This window comes from Gadus chalcogrammus, chromosome 4 (assembly GCF_026213295.1).
Source record: "Gadus chalcogrammus isolate NIFS_2021 chromosome 4, NIFS_Gcha_1.0, whole genome shotgun sequence".
NCBI classification, from domain to species: Eukaryota; Metazoa; Chordata; class Actinopteri; order Gadiformes; family Gadidae; genus Gadus; species Gadus chalcogrammus.
In genome coordinates, this window is record NC_079415.1 from 16800211 (window position 1) to 16810158 (window position 9948).

The following is a 9948-nucleotide window of genomic DNA, read 5'->3' on the forward strand; positions in this document are numbered from 1 at the left end:
ATTCACAGCCTTACATTACAACCTAGACCCCAACTATTTTGAAGTTATCTACACACACTTAAAAACACATTGTGTACGAGAGTTGTGTTGGAGACGAGTGTGTAGCTGCCGGCCCGCGGCGAATGGCTGCAGTCAGTCAAGTGGGCTGAGAGGACGTTTGATAAACGAGCAGCGCTTAGTCACCGCGGATGCTCGGCTACCAGCTACAGCACCTCTGTCTCCTCCTAATTATGATTCATTCGATTTCAGATTAGCCTGTAGCATTACGACCATGTGGCAAGCATCCACAAGACTGTGTGTTTGTGTATTTGTATGTGTGTGTGTTTATGAAGATCTGTGTGTGTGTGTGTGTTTGTGCGTGTGTGTGTTTGTGCTGAGGTCTGTGTGTGTGTAAGTGTGTGTTTTCTGTGTGTGTGAGTGTGTCTGTGGGTGTATGTTGTGGTAACCCAGCACAGTGAGCGAACCACCACCTCCCGAAACAGGACACAACTTTGTTGGGCAAAAGCCAAAAAGGCATGTTTAATCCAAAATCAAACAAAGTCTAATACGGAAAAAAATACAACAACGAAAAAACCTGGGAGGAATCGAGCGTCCTATCCCCCGTGGGTGGAATCCCGTCACCCACGAGGACCGGTCTATCCGTGCCGGAGCTCCAGGGCTGGGAAGGCCCCGAATGAGTGGAGAAGCAGGCTATTGAAGCTCTGCTTCTCCACCTGTTCCTCAGGTGCTCTGCATGTCCTTAATTGGCCCGGGCCGGGTTGCCACAATGTGTGTTTGTGTGTGTGTTTGTGTGTATGTGTGTGTGTGTGTGTGTGAGTATGTGTGCGTGCGTGTGTAGGTCTGTGTGTTTGTGTGTGTGTGTGTGTGTGTGTATATGTAAGTCTGTGCCTGTTTGTGTGCGCATTCTGTTGCATATTTGTGTGTCTGCGTAGGCGTAAATGTGTGTGAGTGTCCTGGATGGGGATGGACATCTGTGTGAGTATGCGTGGGTGTGTACATCTGTTATTTACACACATCTGTGATGTACACACAAAAAGAGCAGAGAGGAAAAAGATAGGATGAGATAGAGAGAAGGAGTACGTGGGAAAGAGATGCAGAAGGTGAATGGGGTTGGATGGGTCAATGAAAAAGATAGATTGAGACAGCAAAAGGGAGTGAATTAAAGAGATAGTGAGAGAGAGAGTGAGATTGATGAAGAGAGACACAGTGACGAGAGACAGAGAGAGAGAGATAGAGAGAGAGAGAGAGAGAGAGAGAGAGAGAGAGAGAGAGAGAGAGAGAGAGAGAGAGAGAGAGAGAGAGAGAGAGAGAGAGAGAGAGAAAGAATGGCAAAACAGGCAACAACTTCCACCATCTCCAGAACATCTTCTCCCCTCTCCTACTGCAGGAAGTGCATAATTGATGTGTCTGCTGGCTTCTTGGTATTCACACCAGAGCACGGTGGCCATAGCGCGTGTGTTCAGCCTGACACGGACGCCTCACAGCGTGTCATCTCACCCAGTGTGTGAGCCCTGACATTTCCAACAGTTTCTTTATTATTCCCTCGTCGCGCGGAATCGATTTTCAGAACAGGATACCCGATGATGTGATCATACGCAATCTGAACTGACCTCACCGCACAACGTTCCATGCATCCCGGCCATATGGTTGGAGATGCATTATTTACTGAAGTGCAGTCATACATTCATCCAGGCTCTAGCTACGGCGCTATCGTTTCCCGGCAGGCCCGACTACAACTCTTACCTCCAGGGCGGCAGCCGCCCGTGCATAATGTATGCACGGAAAACGCAAGCCGTACAGCCAAGGTGAAATGCTTTAACGGTGCGTCAGTAAAGTCTTTACACGTTGCCGGAACATGAGCTGAACATGTGTTCCTTCCTGTCGTACTCGCGATACCTATATTGCTGTGAGCTGCTCTCTCATTGGAGCACCACGGGCACGAGAACATGATAAGAGCGTGGCGACGGCTGACAGCTAATTAGCACCGGGGGGGCTGTGATTCATGTGCTGCACGACAAGCTTTCTGAAGGCCCTGAGACACCCTCAGAGATGGGTGCACTGCTATGATATTGTTCTTGCTTCCAAAGGGAATTGATTCTGGGGAATTTCTCTATTTTATGTGTGTTGTGTGTGTATTTGTGTGTCCGTGTGTGCATTTCTGTGAGTGAGTGAGTGAGTGAGTGAGTGAGATATAGCAGGAGTGTGTGTGTGTGTGTGTGTGTGTGTGTGTGTGTGTGTGTGTGTGTGTGTGTGTGTGTGTGTGTGTGTGTGTGTGTGTGTGTGTGTGTGTGTGTGTGTGTGTGTGTGTCTGAATGAGTGAGTGAGTGTGAAGATGTAAATGGCATCTTCACTGTGTTAAACCATGTTTTAAAAGATGCACATGTTTACTAGTCTGCAGCTGTGGCTCATAGGTTAATTGAGCAACACCCATTCTGGTGCTCCTTAAGAGGGCCAGAGTAGACTGGAGGGAGGCTTGAGTTGTACAAGTGAATCGACTGTTTTGGTATTGTTTGTTAAGTATAAATATGCCTTTTACCAACAACATTGTGCGTCAAGGAAACTGTTTTTCACAGTGAGGGAGAGGGATATAGTGTGTGTTTAGATTCCTTTGTGTGTGTGCACCAGTAGCCATCGTTGTATATTATCATCATTATGCTAAAGAAATTACATTACTTAAAAAGTGTTTGCATACAATAAACAATGCTCTTGCCTCATCACATTGTCTGCCAACAGCCATTAGACTAATCTCATATAACGGCACTTTTCTATCCCTTTAGCTCAATAGATTATATTTCAGACATTCACACATACAAAACAATACATCCATAGTTTCTTTCGTCTGCACCAGTCACTTCAACGCTTGCCGAACAGGGCTCACTGATCCAGAAGACTCAAGATTGTATTGTTCTAGCATCAACAACTATTCTGTTTGGTTCGTAGTTGTGTGTTTGTAACAGAATATAACACTATACCTGCTCCAACAGGAGCAGACTTTGAGAAGCAATCGAGGGAAGCATGGGGGAGAAGGAGAGGTAGGGGAGGATGAAATGAAGGAGAGAGAGAGAGAGAGAGAGAGAGAGAGAGAGAGAGAGAGAGAGAGAGAGAGAGAGAGAGAGAGAGAGGAGAGAGAGAGAGAGAGAGAGAGAGAGAGAGAGAGAGAGAGAGAGAGAGAGAGAGAGAGAGAGAGATTTGAGAAACAACAGACTCAAATAGCTGTCCTCTTTGTGGTGGTGAATAAAACAGGAAATGGCTGATGTATGACACATTTCCTGATTATAATTTATGTATTTTTATTTGATGATTTGTGAAAACAAAGTTTGTTTTTAAGAGATGTGTGTGTGTGTGTGTGTGTGTGTGTGTGTGTGTGTGTGTGTGTGTGTGTGTGTGTGTGTGTGTGTGTGTGTGTGTGTGTGTGTGTGTGTGTGTGTGTGTGTGTGTGTGTGGTTGAGAGGTTGAGACATGTTTTTTTGACAGATTTAGCCTTTGACAATCTTGGATGTCACCCAAACTCATCTATCCGTCTATCCGTCTATCTGGAACCATTCATATTAAATGATATGCTATAAACTAGTTCATAATAGATTATAAATGTATATCATAGTATAGAACAATATTTTAATGCAAATATCTGTCTCTTATGTTTCGGTCCATATTCAATGATAAAAGTGTATCATATTACGTACACCATGTTTATATATATATATATATATATATATATATATATATACCATGTATACCATAGTATAACATTGTAGTACCACAAAGCTGTGTTCCCTGCAGTACCACCAGAGGTCAGAAGATGGCAGTACGTGGGCTGGGCCAGGCAGAAATGAGTCACCAATCTTCAGAAATGCTATATGTGTATAATACATGCTGTATGCATAACAATAGAAGTATTACGTGACGGACCAACAAAAGCTTTCAACTAATCCTTCCTTTTCCTCACGAAAATCCTATTATAGCGTCCTTTAAGAGGATGCTCTATATCTGGTGGACGATTCAGCCGGGTTTACATAAGACAGTTCAGTTATGTTTTTCTTTTAATGTAAGCCCAATCATGATCAAGCAACGAGCAGTTCTGATGGCTTCAACACACATCACAGATGGGGGCCTCAATCTTCATACCAATCTCTTGTTGAACAGAGACAGACTCACTGGGCGTTATGTCTGTCGGATTATCATTAAAATAAGCATGCATTTCCAAGCAGTGTGATTTGAATCAGGAAGTGTGCGGGCCTTAGCAGAACCACTTGGCTAGGTAAGGGACCCTTTTCTGAGGTAAGGGAGGGAGGGTCAACTCACAAGAGAAGCAAAGAAGCATTGTCTATTTTTTAAATCCACTGACTCTCCAACCAGGTACAATTATTGTCCTTTCTGCACAATTAAAGCCAGGTTCAGGCTGGTGGAGGCATCATCACCAATGCATTGTACAATAGCCTTGCACTCACAAAATATACTGTGAGTCATAATATATTAGACCAGTCTGGACTTATGTCACAGAAACCTGCTCCATGGATTATGTTCATAAACTGTGTCCTTGAGATTTTTCTTTAACATAGATTTGTGCTCAGTACTAAAAAACAGACCACATAAATACCCCCCCCCCCCCCTACACACACACACAGACTTCTGTAGTTTAACATGACCATTACTTCTTTCATGTGGTTATTCTTAGAAGCTTTTGAAAACCATTACCCTCCCTGAACTCTTTTTAATCGACTTCATACTCCTCTCCATATGGGGTCTGGTACCATTCGCTCAGCTACTGTATATTGTAATTTATATTTAGGATAGGCAATTACCTTCACAGGAAACCCACAACCAAATATATATGCTTCCGCAGTCAAACGTCAAGGAAGTGAGAAGCCAGGCGAAGCTATTTTTAGGGAATAGCATTCAGGCGGAAATTAGCCACTGTGAGAAGAAGGAAATTAAAGTATTCTAGCTCTTAACCAGTCACATCAAACCGGCTTGAACACACACCCTACCCCCCTTTAAGGTGGGGTGGTTTGTTGCTTTTGAGGGATCTGGGATCCAGTCTTAAAGTTCTAGTATAACTTTTTGGGGAGGCGATGTAGAACCCGGGTCAGGAACCCAATATAGCAAGAGGCTTGTTGCCTGTTTCATCACAGAGATATTCTAATGAGGAGAAACTCATTTGCGTTTGTGGGTTTTAGAAAGGGATTTTAACGAGCACATTTCTACAGTTGCCAGTATACACGGTGTTGTCACTTTTTCAGTTTACTACTGCTGGTAGAGTTTGTGTTCGCCAGTGAGGCACTTACACATCCCCGCTTCCAGCGACATGATTGGTAAAAACAAGTTTGAAGCCAAACAGAGAGAAACACCTCGTTTAGCCACATTTTAGCTAGTCTGCAATCAGATGTTCAGATATTAATATAACATGTGATTTGTGAGAGTACTTCTGAGAAACTATACCCTGAGTGGCTATATTATGCGAAAGGGTAAGGCAATTCAGACAGAGTTTGGCTTTGCACCAACACAGGTGTTAACTGCTCACCTACGGTTCATTTTTATTTCCACACTCACATGAGTTATTGATTAAGATTTGCAAGGCTAATCTTTCAGTTAAAAGATTTTGCCGCTTCTTTAATTTACAGATTGAAATCAGATCTGATGGTGGATGGGAATCTGCCAGGGAATGTGTGTGTGTGTGTGTGTGTGTGTGTGTGTGTGTGTGTGTGTGTGTGTGTGTGTGTGTGTGTGTGTGTGTGTGTGTGTGTGTGTGTGTGTGTGTGTGTGTGTGTGTGTGTGTGTGTGTGTGTACATGTGTATTTGTGTGTGTGTGTGTGTGTATTCATGTGCATGGTTGTGTGTGTTGTTGAGCAAGAGTGAGTCAAAAGTGAGTTTGATGGAGTGATGGACAGATAGATAGAGCGAGAGAGAGATAGATTGAGATGGATAGATAAAGAGAGCAAAATAGATAGATTGAAAGCGTTAGATTAGACATTCATCATGTCTGCAGATGAGGAAGTTGTTCAGTCTTGACGCTCTTCTCATTCCTACAGAAAAGAAACCGAGCTAATGGAAACAGCCCCCTAAATTGGGATCTTAAAAGCATGGATTCACGGCGTGTCTGTACTCAACATCCAGGCACCCACTGGGAACATCAGAAGTAAGTTTCAGTCTGGCACAGGTCCACCTGGCAGCCAGATCAGCAGACAGGAGATAACCACAATGATGTATCATGAGGAGATCTTACTTGCTCTTAACTTAGATCAAGAGAAAAACTCCTACTCGGACCGAGACAGCTATGGAAGACAAAGACTTAGGGCGACAGACACAGCTTAGGGAGACAGAGACAGCGTAGGGAGACAGAAACAGATTACGGAGACAGAGACAGGGATGGGGGAGAGAGAGAAAGTGAAGGGAGACAGCGACTGATAAGGGAGACAAAGAGAATGAAGGGAGACAGAAGGGAGACAGAGTGAAGAGAGACAGAGTGAGTGATGAGACACAGAGTGAGTGAAGGCAGAAAGAGAGAGTGAAGGAAGACAGAGAGACAGAAGGGGGACAGAGAGAGTGAAGGGAGACAGAGAGTGAAGGGAGACAGAGAGAGTGGAGGAAGACAGAGAGAGAAGGGAGACAGAAAGAGACAGATAGGGTAAAGAGAGACACAGCGAGTGAAGGGAGACAGAGAGTGAAGGGAGACAGAGAGAGAAGGGAGACAAAGAGAGAAGGGAGACAGAGACAGAGAGGGAAAGGAGAAAGAGAGAGCGGAAGGAGACATAGAGACTGAAGAGAGACAGAGGGAGTGAAGAGAGACAGAGAGAGTGGAGGGAGACAGAACAGAGAGCGTGAGAGCGGAGGGTCATGAGAGCGAACATGGATGTAGATGATAATGGTGTCACTATGATGACCAGGCGCCGGTGCGTTTTGAAACACACTCACAGTACTCACGGTGACTCTGAACGGCGTGGTGGTGCCGGCGGACGTGGTCTCCATGGCGCCGGGGGTCTTGTCCAGGGGGCTGCCAGGCATGCTCCGTCTGCGCCCCGTCCTCTCCGGGGGGGACTCTGGTAAACACAAACAAACACAAACACACAAATCAATTATCAAGTCAGTGGTCGCATGAAGGGCAACGTCAGGGCTGTCCTGACTGTTCTGTATGTCAGGGCTGTTCTGTGCTGTGATCGGTCGATAAAGTAGCCTCAGTGGATTTTTCCCTGCCTTTCTTTGACTTTCTTAAAAATGTGATTAGCTCCACAGACCAGAAGATGGTTTGCGTATGGGTTGGGGTTTGGGCTTGATGCCTTCCTTATCAAGACGTCCGTCCGATTCAGTGAATCAGTAAAATCATGGCTGAAGAGACATGTTGACATTGCACAAGATGTAGGTATCTACTCGAAACATTGCGTCAGGACAAAAACATGAACATTCCTTCTTCAGGCAACACAGCCTTCTTCTGAAATCTGACATACAAACACCCATCCTCAACAAAACACAATACATCTTGTACTAGACTCACTGAACACAGTACATCTAGAACTACCATGATTCCCTTTTAGCATCTCTGTTCGTACACAGAATATCTGCAGTCTTCACGATAACCAAAAAGACAATAATATTTATTCTGGCTCTCTGGAATATTCCTTGGGGTCAGAGCAGGGGAAGGATGTTCAGAGCAGAGCGAGACATGCCCGGAAGGAATGCAGCTCTCCTGTTAGGGTCCTGTCCTCACAGGTATCAGAGCTGCGCTTAACATTGCTGGCTTCCGGCTACCAAAATAACAGAGCGCTGAGAACAGGTTGTAGAGCCAACCGATTCAAACACATATGATTCGTCTTTCCTTGAGTTTGATGTAGAATTGGACAAGCTGTAAATTGGTTCGTAACCTCCTGCGTATAGACCAACATTGTGGCTTTTTTTATTTATTTTTTGGAATATAAGGTAGTTAGTTCACTATCAGAAAAAGAGCATTTCAAAGATCCCCACGTAATCATTAAATAATCTGAATCTGAATACATATTTGGATCATTTTTTACTTTTCTGTATTACTATTCTTCGTAACAATAAAAAATGAAAGGAAAGAGAAGGAGTTTTGTTGATTTGTTTCAAGGGCCATTCGAGTGAAGAGGAAGCTAGCCTCTGCTTTTAAAATATCCAGCCATAATCAATAAAATAATCAGAATCTGAATACATTTTTGGGTCATTATTGACTTTATTATTGACTACTATTCTTCGTAACATCAGTATGATTCCCCTTTCCAACTCCAACAGGCTTTTGATATAATCTGCCACACACACACACACACACACACACACACACACACACACACACACACACACACACACACACACACACACACACACACACACACACACACACACACACACACACACACACACTCAAACACATTTCACGTGGTTGGATTGGCAGCGCTAACCTCAGTTCTCTAGGCTTGCGTGGCAACGCTAGGCTTAATAAGCCGTCTGCTGTTTAACAGACCTGACTGCCTGAATTAGTTCACCTTGTAATTGAACACACCACCACTTCCAGCTGTGGAGGCGATGCAAGAACAGCACTCATAAAGCATTCTGGACATTACCAACATAACTGCCCCCATACAAAGACACTATGGTCAAACAACAAACAAGGTGTAGGGAACGGCTCCTGGGAGGAAAATCCTTGTGAGTTAGCCTAGAAGTGGAAAGGAAAGAGTAGGTGTTTTGTTTATTTGTTTCAAGGGCTAATCGATGGTGAAGAGGAAGCTAGCCTCTGCTAGCATTGTTATGTTGTCAAGGTGATTATCTCTTTGAGAGCCATGCGGATGTGTGTGTGTCTCTGTGTGTGTGAGTGTTTCTGTATGAGGAGGAGCAGTAAAATAATTAATTCTGCGGTTTGTATGAATGTCATTCATTGTCATGAAGTGACCTCCAGCCACAAGGTTAAGATCCAAAGTGTGCAGGTGTGTGTGTGTGTGTGTGTGTTTGTTTGTTGGTGGGTTACACCATTTGACCCTTTACACTTTGTCAAGTGGGTGATACAATGTGCAAAATGTGTGTGTTACACTGCATTACATCGCAGCAGGCTTAAATCATTATACTAGCAGAATGACTTCAATATCAATAACAAATAAGCTGCTGAAAAAGATTTGTACAATAAACTATGAGTACAGATCCCAAATCTGCATAATAAACGCCTAAACAAGGCACTAGACTCTATTTCGACTGCAACAACTTTATGGAAAATGTAAAAAATTAAAAAGCTCAACAATGTTTCTCTGACCTTTTTATAGCAGTACCAAAACTTGAGGATTTATGCCGCAGGGAAGCCTACTAGCAATGTCCCACAATTTGCTGCCCCACAACGCATAACTTCCTACCTCTTCCGACCTTTCTGTTATTTAAGACCACCAAGACTTCAGTTGTCAGTTTAGAAATGGCAGTGTTTTCCCACACGGGCAGCATGCAAGTGAACTTCAAGAACAACACCCCTGTTAGTCTGAACTAAAACAAAATCTCTGATACAGAAGGAGGTCAGCATCCGGCAGAACATATCTTTTAACCGTTTTGACATGCATATCATTCAGTCAAACACTTTTACCCAAGGCGACTTAAACCGAATTGAGACACAGGTCATCAAAACTATAGTAGGCAATTGATTATAATGCATTCTTTGTCATATTTGTGGAAATTCTCTCTACATCCTGATAATAGTGAATCAATGAAATGCCCTAAAAATATCAGTGGCTTTTCCAGGCATTTAATAAGCCTGTCTGTATACCTACCTACCCGTCAATCTGCGTGCACTCATTGCGCATGAGTGCACGTCTTCATCAAAGCTAGGCAGACCTATTGCCAAAGCTACAAGCTTTCGTTTGGATACTTCCAATATGTAGCGTACTCTGGGTGGTTCTTCCAAAGCTGTCTGCCTACCCCAGCTTTAAGGAGCAGAAAGGAGTTCAAGATTAGAACCCTAACGAT